This window comes from Adiantum capillus-veneris, chromosome 8 (genome assembly GCF_014529385.1).
Source record: "Adiantum capillus-veneris isolate H3 chromosome 8, ASM1452938v2, whole genome shotgun sequence".
Lineage (NCBI taxonomy): Eukaryota > Viridiplantae > Streptophyta > Polypodiopsida > Polypodiales > Pteridaceae > Adiantum > Adiantum capillus-veneris.
Genome location: NC_140938.1, coordinates 106,765,648 through 106,786,750, shown reverse-complemented (window position 1 = coordinate 106,786,750; position 21,103 = coordinate 106,765,648). Strand labels below are relative to the sequence as shown.

The following is a 21,103-nucleotide window of genomic DNA, read 5'->3' as shown; positions in this document are numbered from 1 at the left end:
CATCCAACGTACCCCCCCCCCCCCCCCCCCCCCCCTCCACAACAGCATCCCGCGTCTAGGCTGTACAGAGAGAGAGAGAGAGAGAGAGAGAGAGAGAGAGAGAGATCCTTCTCCATGCTCTACCCTTCCCTCCCCTTGCTTGCACTCAGTGCTCACACGAGAGAAAATGGACAGAAAGCTCGGCTGCAGTCCCTCCACTCCGTGTCCAAGCAGGGAGGGAGAGAGAGATAGAGATGCCTCCACCGTTTTTTCTACAGCCTGCTCTGCTGGTCACACAATAAATGGGGAGAGAGAGAGAGAGAGAGAGAGAGAGAGAGATAGAGAGAGAGAGAGAGAGAGAGAGAGAGAGAGAGAGATAGAGAGAGAGAGAGAGAGAGAGAGCTCTATCAAATTTTTGCCTCTGTAGGCACCACATCGCCCTATACACAGAGTGAGAAGGAGAGGGAGAGGGAGAAGGGATTCACCCCCAGCCCCTCTCGACCTACGTACCTCCTCTCTAGAAATGCTATTACGAAGAGAGAGATTGACGGCATGGCAGACAGAGAGTGATCCATGTAGCCTCCTACGTTTCCCCACAACGTGGTAGCTCCGCCGTGCTCTTGCCCTTCAAAAACCAGCATCTCGCTTTGATTCGCTCTTCTCGACCCTTTTTTTTAAATTGTTCATATATATATATATTTTAAAGGTGCTATTAAATCAAAGATTCTACTCAAAAACAAGAAAAATGATGCATTAATCTATAGCACGTAACAACAGCAATGGCGAAGCACATAGATTTGCAATAATATTACCTAAGAAAGATGAATTAGAGAGAGAGAGAGAGGGGGGGGGGGGGGGGGGGGGGGGGTGTGGATGCTAAAGAGAACTTAGAAGAAAACGCTAAAGGAAAAATGAAAGAACAGAGAAACACCTATTTATATGGACACAAAAGATCTTTTGACTTTCCATCTTCATTTGTCTTTTGACTTTCCACCTTCATTTGTCTTTTCATTTCCTAAACTCACCCTTCACTTATGCACATAATATGTTTTGATTTTTTTAATTTTTTTGAGATTGGGTATTTCTAATCATATATCTATTTAACATAATATGGCGAAGGGGAGTGTCCTTTACACCTGGCGCAAGCTGCGAGATGAAGGCTAACTTCCAAAAGTCATGTGCCAGCGATAGAGAGAGAGAGAGAGAGAGAGAGAGAGAGGCCGCCTTCGGCGCCCTACGCGAGGTTATACAGTGGACCGGCAAGAGCAGTCACGCTGTGTGTGTGTGTGTGTGTGTGTGTGTGTGTGTGTGTGAGAGAGAGAGAGAGAGAGAGAGAGAGAAACCAATCAAAGAGCACGCATTGCACTGTGAGATCTTGCTTCCTAGCAGAGTTTGACTTGGAACATGGCTGCCATGGCTACTGCGTCCATCTCCAATGCTACTCCTCTGGACAACAGCCTTGCTACTTAGAATGCCCTTCACGAGGAGGTCCCTATGGCGCAGGCCAGAGTCAGCATGAGCTTGACTATTGGTATGGGCCCGATTGTATCGAATACCTTGGCTCCTTCTTTGTCGGGACCCCTTTCTACCTCAAGGGCTTCTTTAGCGGTTACGATTGGGACACCGTTGGCCTGTCTGCAGACCATGAGGCATTTGCCAAGAACAGGGCTTTGGAGGTTATTGACAGTTGATGGGCCATGCTTAATGGAGCTTTGGATGCATCTTCCCAAAGGTTGCACAGAAGTATTTGAATGTGTCTGTCAAGGAGGCTATCCGGTTGAGAGAGAGAGAGAGAGAGAGAGAGAGAGAGGATGCGATACAACAATGGAATCAGGAGGGACAAACTCCAAGAACAAAGAGATGGGTTGGAAGCCACTGGTCTGTTTGCTGAACGAGTTGCAACGTGGCTTAGAGTGTGAGCTAAGAGATGCCCACAGTGTTGCTATAGTGCGGTACGTGGTGACGCAGCTGGGTGAGGGATTGGAGGATGATGAGGGCCATCCTGGATTACCACCTCCTCACCCTCATGGACATGAAGAACATGGACAAGCTGCTCATGTATGCAACCAATGTAACATTGCATTTTGTAGACATGATGGATGCATTGTAGAACGAGAGTGGGATGCTCTGATTCGAAAGGTGCAGAACTGCCTGCAAGAGGAAGCCTGCATCAAGAATCCTTCAATAGACGTGTTCCTAGCAACTCTTAGCCGCAGACTGGCAGATTCCGTTGATGAAAAGCTCGCAAGGCAGCAATTTCCATTCATGTGAAGAGCGAGGATAGGAGTAGAGATTTGAATGGTGAGTTTTATGAGAAGAAACTACCAGAGTTGTACGAGAGCCTACAAAAACTGACTGCTCTGATAGAGGGTGTGATGAAGGAGCTATCGAGCATACCGGATGAGATCTGCCGACTGAGATGTGAAGCCAGTTGTTCGCAGTGTGGCAGCATGTGCTACCATGTCAAAGGACATAGTGCTGCAAAGCATGATACTGTACACCAACCTTCAAGACTCAACGGATCCTGCTGGTTTGGGGATAGGACATTGGTGAAAAATTCGTGCCTTCAGTAAGTGGAGACAGGCAGCTGGATGAATCTCCGGGACGAGAATGGAGAATTGATAAAAACTACCCCTTACACACATTTTAACAAGGAGTATCCGACTTGGACGATGCCTTCCAGTAATGAGGACAATGCAGTCAAGGTGCAGAGTCTCTTCTTCCACTTTCAGAAAGAGCTGGTGGAGAAGTTGAATGAAACATATTACCCATCAAGAAAGCGTGCATTGGCACCCACCAGAATATGCTTGCCGCCACGTTTGCAGCTGTGCTGAATCCCTTTCCCTACTATAGACTTGCACCTTGAAAGCATGTGGCATTACACAAGATGCTTACATGGGCGAAAGAATTCACGATGATATTGTTAGACTAGGGTTGTTGAAAGATAACATCGTGCTTTGGCACTACCTCGATCGACATGTATCCCAAATGTGGTGCATTTCATAAGGCACAAAAAGTGCCTAAGGAGCTTCCTATCTTGGATGTCATCTCTTGGAATGCACTGATTGCGAGATTTGTCCAACTTGGGCAGGGCCTCTCCAGATGCAATCACATACGCTTGCATCTTGTAGCCAACGATCAACGGCACAAAGCTCCAAGCTATTTTCAGTAGGTGCAGAGAGAGGGCCTCTTTCCAACCACAATCACATACACTTGCACCTTGAAGACATGTGGCATTACACAAGATCCTCATATGAGCAAAAGAATACACGACTTAGGTTTTTGAAAGAAAACATAGTGCTTGGCACTACCTTGGTCGTTATGTATCCCAAATGTGGTGCACTTCATAATGTGCGAGGAGCTTGATGTCTGGGATGTCATCGCTTGGAATGCAGTGATTGTGGGGTATGTCCAACTTGGGCAGGGCCAAGAAGCTATGGGCTATTCTCGATAGATGTGAAGCGAGGGTGTCTCTCAAAATGCAATCACATTCGCTTGCATCTTGAAGGCAAACATGGCAAGCGAAGGGGGAGATCTACGATGAGACGTCTGTAGCTTTTCTCCAAGGCATGTTGTGAGAACAAAACAGACATATGCTCCAAGATTGTGATAAGAAGAAGGATTTTTACCAAGGCAATAGGATACATGCTGATATTCATGATAGTGGGTTGCTTGAAACAAGCACACTATCTATCTATAGTATATATTAGGAGGGGAGGGGGAGGAGTTTCGGTCCCTCCCCTGGTCACGTATCACAAGCAGCTTGATCCGGTTGTGCTCTCTGTACTCCCAATGATGCAAGCGAATAACGCCTGGAGAGAGAAAGAGGCCGCCCGGCCATACTAGTACACCATTATTTTTGAAAACAAGTTACAACACGCTTAGAGGGCAACATTATTATTGTTTGTTTATGGAAGGCCAAGTTTCCAAAGTCAACGTTTCCTTGAAATCTTGCCACTTCTCTTCAACTACAAAATGGAACCTTCAAGGCTGGCCGTTGGCTTGAGGCAAGTTTTAGCTGCTTGTTTTTGCATAGGCTATACCCATATAGGCAGCCATGTTTGCATTTCATGCGCCTATACCTTGTGCATTGTGGAGTCCATGGAAGGTCAACAACAAGCTAAAGATACGTGGGCGCTTGCACATCGACCCACAATGGAGCCGCTGCAGAGCCGCCTGTGCAGTAGCTTCCTCGGAGACTCGCTCCTTCAAGGTCACTCTACAAACCCCATCAGGCGAGAAGGCGATCGAAGCAGCAGAGGATGCATATATAGTGGATGCTGCTGAGAGTGCAGGAGTCAACCTGCCAGTTTCATGCCGCTCCGGCAACTGCTCTTCTTGCGCTGCTGTCCTCAAGTCTGGTCAAGTAGATCAGAGCAATCAGGTGTTCTTGGATGACGATCAGGTTTCTCAGGGCTTCATTCTGACATGTGTTGCATACCCGCTTTCTGACATCGTTCTTGAGACCCATCAGGAGGCTCGACTTTATTCCTAAGGTGCCTTCTTCTGTCATTTATGGACGGAATTATAAATTCTCCTATGCAGTACAGACTCAGAACGACTGTGAGGCTAATGTGCACACTCATATATATATATATATATATATATATATATATATATATATATATATATATATATATATAGAGAGAGAGAGAGAGAGAGAGAGAGAGAGAGAGAGAGAGAGAGAGAGAGAGAGAGAGAAGAAGAAGAAGAAGAAGAAAGGTAAGGCTTTTTATGTCTATTAGAGGCCTAAGTCAGCCTATGGGACAAATCAGATGTACATGTGTTTGTCCTATGTCCATTGGTGAAAGGACAAAAAAGGTACAAAAGAAAAAGCATACAGTCCTTGGAGAGCTGAGGTACATGATGCATGACACATAATACATAAAAGGGGGGGATGGAGCTCTATCACTAGGGGTAGAAATGCATGTCTATATGCTCTGGGTAATCATGAGGGTGCATCAAACTAGCTAGCTAGAGTGCGTCAAACTAGCTAGCTCGATTACCAATCTAGGGGTGTAATACATGATGCATAGGTGGCTTTGGGGTGAGAGCAACTCAAATGAATGTTGGTGGGTCTTGGGCTCGTCCCTCGTGGACAGCCTAGTATGCGATAAGGCTACACTTAAGCTGTTTCTACAACCGTATTACCACCCCATGCCAAAATCTTAGAAACCATTTCCGAACTGAGTGAAGCGCAAAGCCCAAATGAGCTTGCGGTTGCCGATTGGGACGAGCTACCCCTCCCTACAAAAGCAACCTCTGCAATCTTTTTAGAACCTAAGAAACTTGATGAACGTATGATCTCTCAACTTTGGGAAGAGGTTTCATGATAAGTGTCATGGAGAGGTGAAACGAACACAGGGAGTGGATCTCCCACCTACACGGACCGCCTACAGACCCGCGTCGGACGAACCACTCGACCATAGCCACCATCCGATAACTCCCCCGTGCTGGGGCCAACGTCCGAGGACGTAGGCGTGCACGTGTAAGACTGAGCGTCCCATACCACATGGCCTCACTTCCTCGAGGTGACCTCGCGCACTCCTAGCCTCGCGGGCTAACCATTGGCACTCTGCCAGTGGGGGTCGATAACTGCAAATGAGGCCTTGACCTCCCTTTTATAATAATGGCCGGCCACACTGGCCGTGTTCACACTACGTCCGTCCGGACACTGGATGCCCATCCTGACGGCGTCTGGGCTAGATCCCTTCTCCTGTGAACGGGACATAATATACTCCCCCCTTTAAGAACCATTGATGTCCTCATCAATGAAGTGGGGATACTGAGCTTTCAGAGCTCTAACTGGTTCCCGAGTAGCAAACCTTTCAGATTGACCCTTCCAATTAATTGAGTACTCCTCATAAGCCTTTTGGCGTGAATGACGGGTACGATGATCTAAAACTGCCTGTGGTTCTCAAGGAATATACTCAGTTTGCATATCTTGCCATACATTTTCCTCGATGGGCACAACGTCGGCTTCGCCCAATTTTACTTTAAGGCGGCTGACATGAAACACTGGATGTACACTAACATCGGAAGGAAGAGCCAGTTTGTAGGCAACTTGGCCAATTTTCTTTGTGATTAAGAATGGACCACAATATCTAGCTGAAAGCTTATAATGCTTTCCTGTTCGCATAGTCTTGGAATCCTTGGGTATTTTCAGATAGACCCATTGTCCCACATCTAGAGTCCTTGGAGATCTCTTTTGACCAGCATAAGTAGTGACTCGATCACGAGCCGTTCTTATACTATCCTTAGCCAATTCGAGCATTTCTTGCATGTCATACAAAAAATCACGAGCTTGGCGTTCCTTGACTTTCTCTAAGCCAATAGCAATCGGGGATTTAGGCTCAAATCCATACATCAACATGAACGGGCTAAATCCAGTAGCAGAATGCTTGCTACTATTATAAGCAAACTCTAACTGTAGAAGATACCTTTTTCAATCAGACTGCCTGTGAGAGACATAGGCTCTCAACATGTCCTCTCACGTCTGATTCATCCTCTCAGTTTGTCTGTCGGACTCAGTATGGTCTGAAGAAGAGATACTCAGCTTCGTCTGAAGATGAGCAAATACATCTCGCCAAAATCGGCCAGTGAACTTAGTATCTCGATCACTGACGATATCCTCTGGCAGACCATACAACTTATAAAGCTGATCGACAAATAAACCGCCAACTCATGGCTTTTTACTGTCGACTTCGGTGGTATAAACTTCGCCATCTTTGTGAGTCTATCGACCACAACCCAAATAGCGTCATTGCCTCGACTAGTATTTGGCAAACCAACGATAAAGTCCATGGGAATACTCTGCCACTTAGCATCTGGGATTTCCAATGGATGTAGCAGGCCAGCTTTCCTAAGGCGCTCTGCCTTATTGACCTAACACTGAGCGCATCTCTTCACATAGCTCTCTATGTAAGAGCGCATCCTTGGCCAATAGAAATATCTCTTGACCAAAGCCAAAGTTCTTTGAATGCATGGGTGCCCAGCGCTAGGAACATCGTGGCATTTGCACAAAATCCTTTGTCGAACCTCATCGATTTCCGGCACGCAGACTTTTCCATTTCTAAACAGTAGTCCACCTCTAATGGAATATTGTCGCTATCTCGTCTCTCCAGCACGACTCACTTGGGTCTCCGGATCACCCAAGCCTGTACGCGAGTCATATCCCGCTTCGACCTCGTTCCATATCTTGTCAAAATGGCTATAGGAACGACATAGCCCTCAGAGAGAGAGATAGAAATCCGTCAAGATTTCAGCCATAGACAAGGCATTAACCTCAGGAATCGAGTGCATCAGCATTTCGATTGCTAGATCCTTTTCTGTAATGGATCTCAAAGTCAAACTCTTGCATAAGCTCAACCCATCTAGCCTTCCGGCCTTTGAGGTCACCCTGATCACAGACATAGCGCAAGGAGTGATGATTTGTCTATGCAACAAATGTAGAGCCATACAAGTAGTGCTGCCATTTCCTCAAGGCGTGGACTACGGCGTAAAGCTCCTTCTCATACGTTGGATAATGCATCTCAGCGTCAGAAAGCTTCTTACTTTCAAACGCAACAGGACGTCCATCCTGGTATAATGCCGCACCAATGGCATAATCACTAGCATCCGTTTCAACCACAAACGGGTTGCTAAGATCCACAACGTGCAATATTGGCGCAGTAGTCACCAAGTGCTTTAGTGTCCGAAAGCTCTCGTCGAGATGCTCATTCCAGACAACAGGGGGATTACCTTTACGGTGAGGATCCAAAGTCTTCAACCCTCTCACCCCTCCTTTTAAAAGTTGCGTAAGTGGAGCAGCAACTTTAGAGTAATCCTTGATGAATTTGCGAAAGAATCCTGTAAAGCCTAAAAAGGACTTTACTTGGCGCATATTCTTCAAAATGGGCAAATTTCGCACTTTATCCAACTTTTCAGGGTCGACGCGAATTCCATCGTGAGTAATGATGTGACCCAAGTACAACATCTCTTTCCTAAAGAATTCACACTTAGAAGCCTTGGCGTAAAGCTTCAACAACGAAGCTGCCTTAAAATGGTCTTAGCAGACCATTCATCAGATGATGCAACGTAGCTAGAGCATTGGTCAAACCAAAAGGCAAGATCAAAAACTCGTAGTGACCATAACGCATATGGAAACCTGTGTTAGGAATATCTTCCAGTTTGATCCGTATTTGGTGATAGCTTGATTGCAGGTCTATCTTCGTAAAATACAGCGCTTCATGGAGCCAATCTATCAGATCGTCCATGCGCATGAGCTTGTTCAACCCCTTGTAATCCACATAGAAGTGCATAGTGTTATCCTTCTTTCGAGAAAGTAACACTGGCGCTCCCCACGGGGATTTACTTGGCCGAACAAAACCCCTATCGAGATAATCTTTCAGCTCTACCGTTGAATCTCGTCCTCCTCGGTTTTACTAAACCGATATGGTTGCTTTGAGAAGGGCTGACTACTAGCCACCAACTCATTGCCATGATCTACTCCTCTCGAAGGCGGCAAGCCAGGAGGTAGATTATTGGATTCGTCGGAATCCCCAAGTTCAACAAAAGAACATGAAACATTTTTACGAAATTCAGTAACAAAAGTACCAAGTACTAATGAATCAAACCAAGCAGATGGGACACATTGATAAAAGTCAACATCAAAAGACTTTGTATCTTTATACATTTCCAAAGCAGTAACAACTGGAGTTGCAAAACCATTATTTATAGAAATCTGATTACAAAGTGAAACAGATACATGAGGCATGTTTTGCTAAAGAAAAACAAGAGAGTGATGTACATAGTCTATATACAACGAGTCTTGTTTATCATAAAACCATGGAATTCCTAAAATTACATCTGTTTTGTTCAGGCGCATGATGTGGAAGTCCAGGTTCTCTTTGTAATCAGCAAACTCGAGCGACAAATCTGGAACCATCCGATTCCATACATCCGTATCCTCTCCTCGATCCATCTTCACGCGATACTCATGGTCACTGTCCCGCGTCCGCAGGCTCAGTTTCTGCACCAATTTTGCATCCACAAAATTGTGTGAGCTTTCATTATCAAGGAGTACGGTCACGTCGTGACCATCGATCTTCCCGAGGAAACGGAGAAGATCGTGCTTACCAAACACTTCAGTGCTAAAAGTACAGTTAGTGCATGAACTGTGCGCTAAATGATGGATTTCAACTTGAATGACATCAGAGTTGCCTGAGATCTCGTGAATCTGAACCGAAGGATGACCTTGCGGTTTCTTTGTCTTCTTCTTGGGGCAATTCTTGATTTGGTGACCCGTCTGGCCACATCCGAAGCAAGCCCCTTTCTTCATTGCATCAGCAACTGAAGCATTTTTGGCTTTCTTCTTCTCCTGAGAAGATCTCGGCGGTGATTTGGACTTGTGTTGGAATTGGGGTCGCTTCCTCGAAGCGCCCTCACCGGATTGATGGTCTGCAATTCTTTTCTTCTCATAATTCTCTCCATTTATCAAATGGAACGTCCTGGCCTTTGCCACTGCATCTTCGACGTCAGTCGGGGCTTTCTCCTTAATTAAGGCCCAACGATAATCCTCATGTAATCCCAACAAGTACATGCGCACGGCGTGCGTAGAATCCACCTTGCAGAAGGTGAGCGTCTCTTTGAAAGTTGTCGTATACTCATCAAAAGATAGAGCTTTCATTGAAAGACTCTGCAATTTGGCGTAAGCTTTCAAAGGATCCATTTTGGCGAAATCCCTCTTGAATTTCACACGGAAATCAGCCCACGTGGTAGGCTTCTCTGTCATGTCGCGCCACCAGGTAAGCGCCTTACTACGTAGATAGAGAAGAATCGTATGAATCCTCCGTTCATCATGCTCCCCATGGAGATCAAAACACGTGGTCCACTGATGCAGCCAGTAATTTACAGCCAATTCTATACATTCTTTCTCCCCTTCTGAGAAATTTGTAGTTTTGTACGGAATCGTGGCAGTTGAACCACCCTATGAACGCCCAAAAGCAGCAATCTGCGTCCGCAATTGCTGGAGATGGGTTTCGCTCTCGGAAATTCGTGTAGTCGTTGACTGAGCCATATTTTCTAGAGCGATAAGTTAGGAACTAAGCCCTTACACAACCCCTTCGAGAGAGGCCAAGCGAATGTTCGCGTGAACGTTCGCGTTTTCCAGAGCGGCAACATGCTGGTCGAAGCTCTGGAAGGTACTTGTAATCCATGTGTATAGAGCATGCGTGAACAGAATTTGAACATTACCCGGCGCGTCGTCACGTTGCACATCCGAGTTGGAGGAATCCATGGCAAAGTGCGTGAAAAACTGAAGGTTTCACGTGAAACTGAACCTTTTCTGTACTTTTCGGTCGTGAAAAGTCGAACTCCAAAGAGCGCTAGGCGTTGGCGTATGAGTCCGAAGGCAAGCAAGTGATGGCAGGAGCGACTTTGTATCTTTATACATTTCCAAAGCAGTAACAACTGGTATTGCAAAACCATTATTTATAGAAATCTGATTACAAAGTGAAACAGATACATGAGGCATGTCCTGCTAAAGAAAAACAAGAGAGTGATGTACATTGTCTATATACAACGAGTCTTGTTTATCATAAAACCATGGAATTCCTAAAATTATATCTACTCTGTTCAGGCGCATGATGTGGAAATGCAGGTTCTCTTTGTAATCAGCCAACTCGAGCGACAAATCTGGAACCATCCGATTCCATACATCCGTATCCTCGCCACGATCCATCTTCACGCGATACTCATGGTCACTGTCCCGCGTCCACAGGCTCAGTTTCTGCACCAATTTTGCATCCACAAAATTGTGTAAGCTTTCATTATCAAGGAGTACGGTCACGTCGTGACCATTGATCTTCCCGAGGAAACGGAGAAGATAGTGCTTACCAAACACTATGGTGCTAAAAGTGCACTTAGTGCATGAACTATGCGCTAAATGATGGATTTCAACTTGAATGACATCAGAGTTGCCTGAGATCTCGTGAATCTGAACCGAAGGACGACCTTGCGATTTCTTTGTCTTCCTCTTGGGGCAATCCTTGATTTGGTGACCCGTCTGACCACATCCGAAGCAAGCCCCCTTCTTCATTGCATCAGCAACTGAAGCATTTTTGGCTTTCTTCTTCTCCTGAGAAGATCTCGGCGATGATTTGGACTTGTGTTGGAATTGGGGTGGCTTCCTCGAAGCGCCCTCACCGGATTGATGGTCTGTAATTCTTTTCTTCTCATAATTCTCTCCATTTATCAAATGGAACGTCCTGGCCTTTGCCACTACATCTTCGACGTCAGTCGGGGCTTTGTCCTTTATTAAGGCCCAACGATAATCCTCATGTACTCCCAACAAGTACATGCGCACAGCGTGCGTAGACTCCACCTTGCAGAAGGCGAGTGCCTCTTTGAAAGCTGTCGTATACTTATCAAAAGATAGAGCTTTCATTGAAAGACTCTGCAATTTGGCGTAAGCTTTCAAAGGATCCATTTTGGCGAAATCCCTCTTGAATTTCACACGGAAATCAGCCCATGTCGTAGGCTTCTCTGTCATGTCGCGCCACCAGGTAAGCACCTTACTATGCAGATAGAGAAGAATCGTCTGAATCCTCCGTTCATCATGCTCCCCATGGAGATCAAAATTTACAGCCAACTCCATACATTCTTTCTCCCCTTCTGAGAAATTTGTAGTTTTGTACGGAATCGTGGCAGTTGAACCACCCTGTGAACGCCCAAAAGCAGCAATCTGCGTCCGCAATTGTTGGAGATGGGTTTCGCCCTAGGAAATTCGTGCAGTTGTTGACTGAGCCGTATTTTCCAGAGCGATAAGTTAGGAACTAAGCCCTTACACAACTCTTCGAGAGAGGCCAAGCGAATGTTTGTCTGAATGTACACAACTCCTTCGAGAGAGGCCAAGCGAATGTTTGTCTGAACGTTCGTGTTTTCCAGAGCGGTAACACGCTGGTCGAAGCTCTGGAGGTACTTGTAATCCATGTGTATAGAGCATGCGTGAACAGAATTTGAACATTACCCGGCGCGTCGTCACGCAGCACATCCGAGTTGGAGGAATCCATGGCAAAGTGCGTGAAACCTTCGAAACTGAACCTTTTCTGTACTTTTCGGTCGTGAAAAGTTGAACTATAAAGAGCGCTAGGCGTTGGCGTATGCATCCGAAGGCAAGCAGGTGATGGCGGGAGCGACTTTGTATCTTTATACATTTCCAAAGCAGTAACAACTGGTATTGCAAAACCATTATTTAGAGAAATCTGATTACAAAGTGAAACAGATACATGAGGCATGTCCTGCTAAAGAAAAGCAAGAGAGTGATGTACATAGTCTATATACAACGAGTCTTGTTTATCATAAAACCATGGAATTCCTAAAATTACATCTACTCTGTTTAGGCGCATGATGTGGAAATCCAAGTTCTCTTTGTAATCAGCCAACTCGAGCGACAAATCTGGAACCATCCGATTCCATACATCCGTATCCTCGCCACGATCCATCTTCACGCGATACTCATGGTCACTGTCCCGCGTCCGTTGCAGGCTCAGTTTCTGCACCAATTTTGCATCCACAAAATTGTGTGAGCTTTCATTATCAAGGAGTACTGTCACGTCGTGACCATTGATCTTCTCGAGGAAACGGAGAAGATAGTGCTTACCAAACACTATGGTGCTAAAAGTGCACTTAGTGCATAAACTGTGCGCTAAATGATGGATTTCAACTTGAATGACATCAGAGTTGCCTGAGATCTTGTGAATCTGAACCGAAGGACGACCTTGCGGTTTCTTTGTCTTCTTCTTGGGGCAATCCTTGATTTGGTGACCCGTCTGGCCACATCCGAAGCAAGCCCCCTTCTTCACTACATCAGCAACTGAAGCATTTTTGGCTTTCTTCTTCTCCTGAGAAGATCTCGGCGGTGATTTGGACTTGTGTTGGAATTGGGGTCGCTTCCTCGAAGCGCCCTCACCGGATTGATGGTCTGCAATTCTTTTCTTCTCATAATTCTCTCCATTTATCAAATGGAACGTCCTGGCCTTTGCCACTACATCTTCGACGTCAGTCGGGGCTTTGTCCTTAATTAAAGCCCAACGATAATCCTCATGTAATCCCAACAAGTACATGCGCACAGTGTGCGTAGAATCCATCGTGCAGAAGGTGAGCGCCTCTTTGAAAGCTGTCGTATACTTATCAAAAGATAGAGCTTTCATTGAAAGACTCTGCAATTTGGCGTAAGCTTTCAAAGGATCCATTTTGGCGAAATCCCTCTTGAATTCCACACGGAAATCAGCCCACGTCGTAGGCTTCTCTGTCATGCCGCACCACCAGGTAAGCGCCTTACTATGCAGATAGAGAAGAATCGTCTGAATCCTCCGTTCATCATGCTCCCCATGGAGATCAAAATACGTGGTCCACTGATGCAGCCAGTTATTTACAGCCAACTCCATACATTCTTTCTCCCCTTCTGAGAAATTTGTAGTTTTGTACGGAATCGTGGCAGTTGAACCACCCTGTGAACGCCCAAAAGCAGCAATCTGCGTCCGCAATTGCTGGAGATGGGTTTCGCCCTCGGAAATTCGTGCAGTTGTTGACTGAGCCGTATTTTCCAGAGCGATAAGTTAGGAACTAAGCCCTTACACAACTCCTTCGAGAGAGGCCAAGCGAATGTTTGTCTGAACGTTCGTGTTTTCCAGAGCGGTAACACGCTGGTCGAAGCTCTGGAAGGTACTTGTAATCCATGTGTATAGAGCATGCGTGAACAGAATTTGAACATTACCCGGTGCGTCGTCACGCAGCACATCCGAGTTGGAGGAATCCATGGCAAAGTGCGTGAAAAACTGAAGGTTTCACGCGAAACTGAACCTTTTCTGTACTTTTCGGTCGCGAAAAGTCGAACTCCAAAGAGCGCTATGCGTTGGCGTACGCGTCCGAAGGCAAGCAGGTGAGAGAGAGAGGCGGTGGGGGAGAAGCAGTAGAGCCAAAAACTCAATTCTTTGCAAACTTGCTAGTCTTTGTAAGTGAGTTTTTAATAAACTGCAGGTTTCAGACCTTTGTTAAAAAAAAACAAATGTCTTGGCCACTTAAAAAAAAAAGGGAAAATTACCAAAATACCCCTCTAATTTGTGGAAATTCCCAAAATACCCCTGGTTGTGAGATTAAATTTCTCCAAAGATTAAAAAATTTGTACCTTTCATAACTAGACTGATTGTCTATCAATACAAGATACTAAAACTAGAATTAGAGTAGGTTATGTAGGCTTTGGAGATGAATTGCTTCATTATTTTTAGATATAATTGCCCTTTTTTGCGAGGTAATTTGTGACAAATTACATGCTAAGCACTCAAAAACGGATATTGATTGTCAGAAAAGAATAAAGGAATGATAAGCTTGAATAATTCAACCAAAATAGATACAAGGGTATTCTGGGAATTTTTGAAATTTGAGGGGTATTTTGGGAATTTCCACAAATTAGAGGGGTATTTTGGTAATTTTCCCAAAAAAATATAAGGGTCACTTGATTTTAAATAAATCAAGCTTAAGTGATAGCGTTATGAAAAATATCAGTAGCGTGGGTTATTTTGCGAAGACAAGGTCTGTTGGTGACGCGTGGAGAGAGAACTCTGTAGAGGCGGCGCACGTAGTGAGCGAATCTTTGGGCTCGTGGAGGCTTGTGTCCAGCACGCAAAACAGGCTCCAACTAGGAGCCAGCTCTGCAAAAAAAATCCACGCTGGCCTCTCAACGCAGGCGCTCTCTCCTTCGAAACGCTTCTCTGCAGGCTAAAACAGAGAGAGGTAACTCTCTCTCTCTCTCTCTCTCTCTCTCTCTCTCTCTCTCTTTCTCTCTTTGTGTGCTTTGCACAGAGAAGGAGATTACAAAGAGATTTTAAAAGTTACTGTACGCCGAATTTTGTCTAAATTCAGCAAATTAATGAGAGATGTACTGATTTCCATCGAAAATCAGTAAATTTAATAAAAATCCTCTGATTTTCTACTGATTTTATAAAAAATCAGCGACAAAGCATTAATTTGCACCTGCAAACACACATGCGAGAAGAAAAAAAACAAGAAATTTCAGCAGTTAATGACTAAAAATTACACGAAATCGATGTTTCCGGATTCGAACCAGTCCGTAGGTGTGCACACGATCCCTCGTGCAGCCAAGCTGGCTCTGATACCATGAAACGAACACAGGGAGTGGATCTCCCGGCTACACAGACTGCCTACAGACCCGCGTCGGACGAACCACCCGACCATAGCCACCATCCGGCATCTCCCCCGTGCTAGGGCCAGCGTCCGAGGACATATGCGTGCACCTGTAAGAGCAAGCGTTCCATACCACCCGGCCTCACCTCCTCGAGGTGACCTCCCGCACTCCTAGCCTCGCGGGCTAACAATTGGCACTCTGCCAGTGGGGGTCGATAACTGCAAATGAGGCCTTGGCCTCCCTTTTATAATAATGGCCGACCATACTCGCCGTGTTCACACTACGTCCGTCCGAACACTAGACGCCCATCCCGACGGCGTCTGGGCTAGATCCCCTCTCCTGTGAGAACGGGACATAACAAGAGGGAAAGGTAAACCCACCTCCTCTCTCAACCATAGCACCTCTTGAGGAATGGCATGAGGAATTCTAGGCCAAATCTGAAATTATGCCTATCCCAACTCTGACCCATTCTCCTCACCTCAATCCAATCAGTAAATAGGAACCCGACAACTTTCGAGCTATTTTGGCAGCTCCTGTCATGTGTGTTCTGCCCTACAAACATTTTCTCAAAATCCGACTTGTCTCGTGGCATGACATATTGGAAACGGATCCAATGAATGAATTCTGCATGAAGCATGGCTTGGATGAGTAATTCCTTAAGCCCCTCTCTAGGAGAAACAAAATCTCATGCCAATCTACAACATTTTTCATCAAGATGATGATGCCACACATGGCAATGCCACTCTGCCTATCAACTACAGAACCCATAAATTTTTGGCTATCTTGGATACGGTTGTAGGAGGGAGCATGACCAAGACCACATGGGTCAAATAGGGAAGATTGGCTCTCTGAAAAGCTCGAATGATCCTCCATTTGGTGGATGGAAGACTAGAGAAATTCATGGGACTGTTGTGCGGGGGAGCAGGAGAGAGAGCCCACTTGCTGTCCTATGCAATGAGAGTGAAGGAGAAGGGGAGATTGGCGCAGAAAGAGCACACGCAGAGAAAACGTGAGAGAGAGATCGTGTGATTTTTGGGAAAAGCCACGCTATATTTCATTTGGGCTTCACCTTTGAGTATATGAGTAAGTGACTAGGGGGCCATTCACACTTGGGCCCCCTCACTTATAAGTCTTTTAACTTATAAGTTAGTAAGTACAAGGCACTTAGGCCTTTATTCCCTAACAACCTCCCACCTAAAGGCAGTGTACCTTGGGAGATCAAAGAATCAACTAACTATAATACATCAGCTGATCATGCACTTACTCCTCCAACACCCATCATCTGTCGGCAATATGCAAACCGCTTTGCTGGAAGACTCTTGGTCAAAAGATCTGCAGGGTTGTCATCTGTGTGCACCTTGACAAGTGTAATGCTCTTGTCATCAAGCACACTCCTGATAAAATGATACTTCACCTCTATGTGCTTTGTCTTGGCATGAAAAACAGGATTCTTTGCAAGCATAATAGCACTCTGACTATCACAGTGTAGCACAGGAACCGGTGACTTAATGCCAAGCTCTTCTACCAAACGCATGAGCCACAAAGCTTCTTTGCATGCCTCAGTGGCAGCCACATACTCAGCCTCAGTGGTAGACAAAGCAACACATTTTTGCAGTCTAGAAATCCAAGAAACTGCACCTCCTGTGAATGTAAACACATATCCAGAGGTAGACTTCCTGCAATCTGGATGTCCAGCAAAATCTGCATCTGTAAAGCCATGCACAGATGTCTCACTCTTCCCAAAACAAATGCACAAGTCTTTAGTGCCTTTCAAGTATCTCAAGATACACTTCACTGCTTCCCAATGCTTTTTGCCAGGATTGCTCATGTACCTGCTTACCACTCCCACCGCAAATGCAATGTCTGGACGTGTAGCAACCATAGCATACATCAAACTGCCAACGGCTGATGCATAAGGAATCTTGGCCATATCAGCCCGCATATCATCTGTGTTTGGGCAGTCATGTGCAGTCAGTTTTACATATGGAGGCAGCGGAGTACCAAGTGCCTTTCCCCCATCCATATGAAAACGATGTAGCACCTTATTAACATAATCTTGTTGAGATAGATACAGACGCGTGTTGGGTCTATCTCGAGAGATACGCATGTCCAAAATATGATTAGCATCACCAAGATCCTTCATGTCAAAACGATTCTTTAAGCTTTGCTGTAATGCATCCAGCTCCGTGACATTTTTACCCGCAATAAGCATGTCATCAACATACAAAATCAGCAATAGAAGAGATCCATCACTTGCCGTTTTGATATACAAACAGTGATCAGAATTACTTCTTTTGTATCCTTGAGACCTTATGAATGTATCAAACTTGTGATACCATGCACGGGGAGACTGTTTCAAACCATACAAGCTCTTCAAGAGTCTACATACTTTCTTCTCTTGCCCCTTTGACACAAAACCTTCTGGCTGCATCATATAGATCATCTCAAGCAAATCGCCATGCAAAAACGCTGTTTTGACATCCATTTGCTTTAACTCCATATCTTCAGAAGCAACCAGGCCTAAAACAAGACGTAATGTGGCAAGCTTTACAACAGGAGAAAAAATCTCATCAAAATCAACACCATGCTTTTGCTTGTACCCTTTAGCAACCAAACGTGCTTTGTACTTAGAAGAAGCATCAGATGTGACCTTGGTCTTGTAAACCCATTTACATGGCAGAGCCTTATGCCCTTTAGGCAAATCAACCAAGTCCCATGTATGGTTTTTCTCCAAAGACTGCATTTCCGAAACCATTGCTTTGAACCATTTCTTACTGTCTTCCCGTTGCATAGCCTCTTTATAGCAAGACGGCTCACTGCAATCAGTAAGCATGACATAGTCCAAAGACGGTTCATATCTATCGGGGGGCCTTGTCACCCGAGTAGACCTACGCACCCAATGATCCATAACAGGTGGATTTTCAGCCTGTAAACCATCAAAAACAGCAGGCTGTTCAGCCGGTTGCATCGCAACAACGGGCGGTCTAGGAGCATCAACCTGTTCCCCTACTTGTGGTGCATCAATGGCAACTTGTTGGGGCTGATTTTCAGCAGCTAATGGCTGATTTTCAGCACCATTTTTAGCATGTAAAGGCTGCTGAACATTGGGCCTTCTTGGCTGTCCATATGTAACATCTTCACGAAAAACAACCCGGCGCACTTCCTCGACCTTTGTGGGCTGTTTGTGCATGCAATCCTCATTGAAGATGACATCATTGCTGCGTATGATTTTCCGTAATGCGGGATCCCATAATCTATACCCCATTTCACCATCCTCACCATATCCTAGGAAAATGCATTTATGAGACTTTGGTTCTAATTTGGTGCGCAGTTCACTCCGGATGTGAACATAGGCCTCACAACCAAACACTCTTAAATGTGCATATGAGGGTGGCTTGCCAAACCACACCTCCTCAGGCACCTTTCCACCCAAAGCCTTGCTAGGTGAGCGATTAATCAAGTGAATAGCTGTTTGCACAGCTTCTGCCCAAAAACCATGAGGTAATGCAGCATGTGACAGCATACTCCGAACTTTCTCTTGGATAGTCCGGTTCAACCTCTCTGCAACTCCATTCTGAGAGGGATTAAAAGGAGCAGTGAGCTCTCTTTTAATACCTTTAGTAGCACAAAAGTCAATAAATGCTTTTGATACATACTCCCCCCCATTGTCTGAGCGCAAAGATCTAAGCTTCTTGTCAGTTTGATTCTCAACAAACGCAAGAAACTTCTTGAAAGTATCCAAAACATCGCTTTTAGCACGTATTGGATACACCCATACCTTACGTGTAGCATCATCGATAAACGAGACAAAATATTTCTTTCCCCCTAAGGACAACTGTGGCATTTCACATACATCGGAATGCACTAAGTCTTACCTGTCAGACTTCAAAGAAATAGACCTTTTGTGCGGTGTTTGACTGTGCTTACCATAAATACAGTGCTCACAATGAGAAAAATCAGCATACCTCAAACACGGCAAATAACCACAACGAGACAGAGTTTCCATTCCTCTTTTACTCATGTGTCCCAACCGGCCATGCCACAAAGAAACACTTGGCTGCTCGGTTACGGCGACAACATGGTCACGCACACTAGATACATGCAAAGGATACAAAGTGTCCGATTTACAACCCTTGGCTACAATCCGGGCCCCTTTACAAATTTTCCACTTGCTATCACCAAAAGTGGTGTGATAGCCTGCATCATCTAGCTGCCCTGTACTAATCAAACTCTTCTTGAGTTGTGGCACATGGCGCTCTTTGTGCAAAACAAAAGTCATACCATCAGCAAAAGAAAACTGGACACTGCCAATACCTGCAATGTCACATGCATAGTTGTCTCCCAAAAAAACAGTGCCCTGCACCTCACCTGAGTACTGTGTAAACCAATCCCTATGAGGTGTTACATGAAAGGAGGCACCTGAATCAAGAATCCAAGTATGCATGTCCACATCAGAACCCATAGCAAGGGTATGTGCATCCACAGAAGAGGCATTGAGTACATCAGTGCTGCTGTCACTGTCACAGCTACTAGCAACATTGATTTCCTCAATCAACACAGTGCTCTTCTTGGCATTTCCCTTGTCCTTTGCATCAGTTTCAGCACCCTTGTTCTTCTCTTTCTTCCACTCATAGCATTCCCGTTTATAATGCCCTTTCTTTCCACAATGATGACACACAACATCTTTCCTACGAGATTTGCTGCGTGCCCTGTCCTTACTGTCAGATTTCTCCCTCTGTTGAGACTTGCCTCTCAAGTGCAATGCATTAGAAGACCCACCTGTGGTGTTTTTTCTGTTCATCTCTTCCATCAAGAGAGAACTCTCTACATCTGCATACTTAAGTGACGCACTTGAGTTACTAAGAGCTATCCGGAATACATCCCAACTCTCGGGCAATGTGCATAGCAGAAAAGTAGCTTTGAACTCCTCATCCATCGTGAATTTCAGCTCTGTCAGTTGGCTAAAAATAGAATTGAATTCATTGAGGTGCACAGACATGTGCGTGCCCTCCTTCATGCGGAGATCCATAAGCTTCTTAAGCCAATACACTTTACTGGCAGCACTCTGCTGTGCATACAACTCGTCTAAACGCTTCCACATGCCCCATGCTGTCTGCTCATTCTCTACATTGAAGAGTAAATTGTCAGACACCGAAAGCATGATCGTGGAGCGAGCCAACTCGTCCACTTCTTCCCATTCTTCAACCTCCATATCAACCGGTTTCACACCCTGTAACTTAATAGGTTTCGCCTGTTTCTTTTGCAACATCACATTATAACATTGCTTCTTCCATATAGCAAAGTTATGGGCACCTTCAAGCTTGCGAATGTGCAACAAATTGCCACTTTCACTGCTAGAAGCCATTTTGAGTGATTGCAAACACTGAAACCCTGTTTTGCCGACCTAAACACGCCCAAATGTGCGCAATCGGGCAAAAAACAGCTTGCTGTTACAAAAAAACAGCGAGCAAATTTCACGCGAAATCACCCCAGAACGGCGTACATTCACTGCCAAACCCTTACCAAAGGTTTCCACAAGGTGTATACATCATTTGCTTGCTGAAATTCCCTGTTTTAGGGCAAAAATCAGACCTGTAAACACCTGTTTTGCTGAATTTTCAGAACCTCGTTGGTGGAAACACCTGTAAGATTGACCTGTGAGACTTGCCCTAATGAAATTGCATCAAATTGACCCCGAAATTGGTCAATTTCAGCAGAAATAGGCTGCTGTTCGCCAGTTTTTGAAACCCTAATTTTGGGGAAACTGTCACCGGAGGTCGATTCTACACGGTGAGAGGATCCCTTCGCGACAGAGTTGATCGAAAACGGTTGAATATCCTTCCCGCAGCGAGCAAAAACAGAATTCTGATCTGTGTTGCGAAGATGGCTCTCTTGGAAACCCTAAAGCTCTGATACCATGTGCGGGGGAGCAGGAGAGAG

The 21,103-nt window shown here is 45.3% G+C and overlaps 3 pseudogenes across 1 annotated transcript in view; 2 read left to right on the top strand and 1 right to left on the bottom strand.

Moving 5' to 3' along the window:
* Positions 1-1,588: 1,588 nt before the first annotated feature.
* Positions 1,589-2,062, bottom strand: LOC147452708 (uncharacterized; annotated as a pseudogene).
* A 23-nt stretch (positions 2,063-2,085) lies between these two features.
* On the top strand, positions 2,086-2,813 carry LOC147452707 (uncharacterized; annotated as a pseudogene).
* A 1,156-nt stretch (positions 2,814-3,969) lies between these two features.
* The window catches only part of LOC147452705 (ferredoxin pseudogene), an 80,476-nt pseudogene continuing 63,342 nt past the window's right edge, over positions 3,970-21,103 (top strand). Inside the window, exon 1 of the transcript XR_015189002.1 lies at positions 3,970-4,475. The product of XR_015189002.1 is annotated as a ferredoxin pseudogene (transcript). The remainder of the gene's footprint in view (positions 4,476-21,103) is intronic.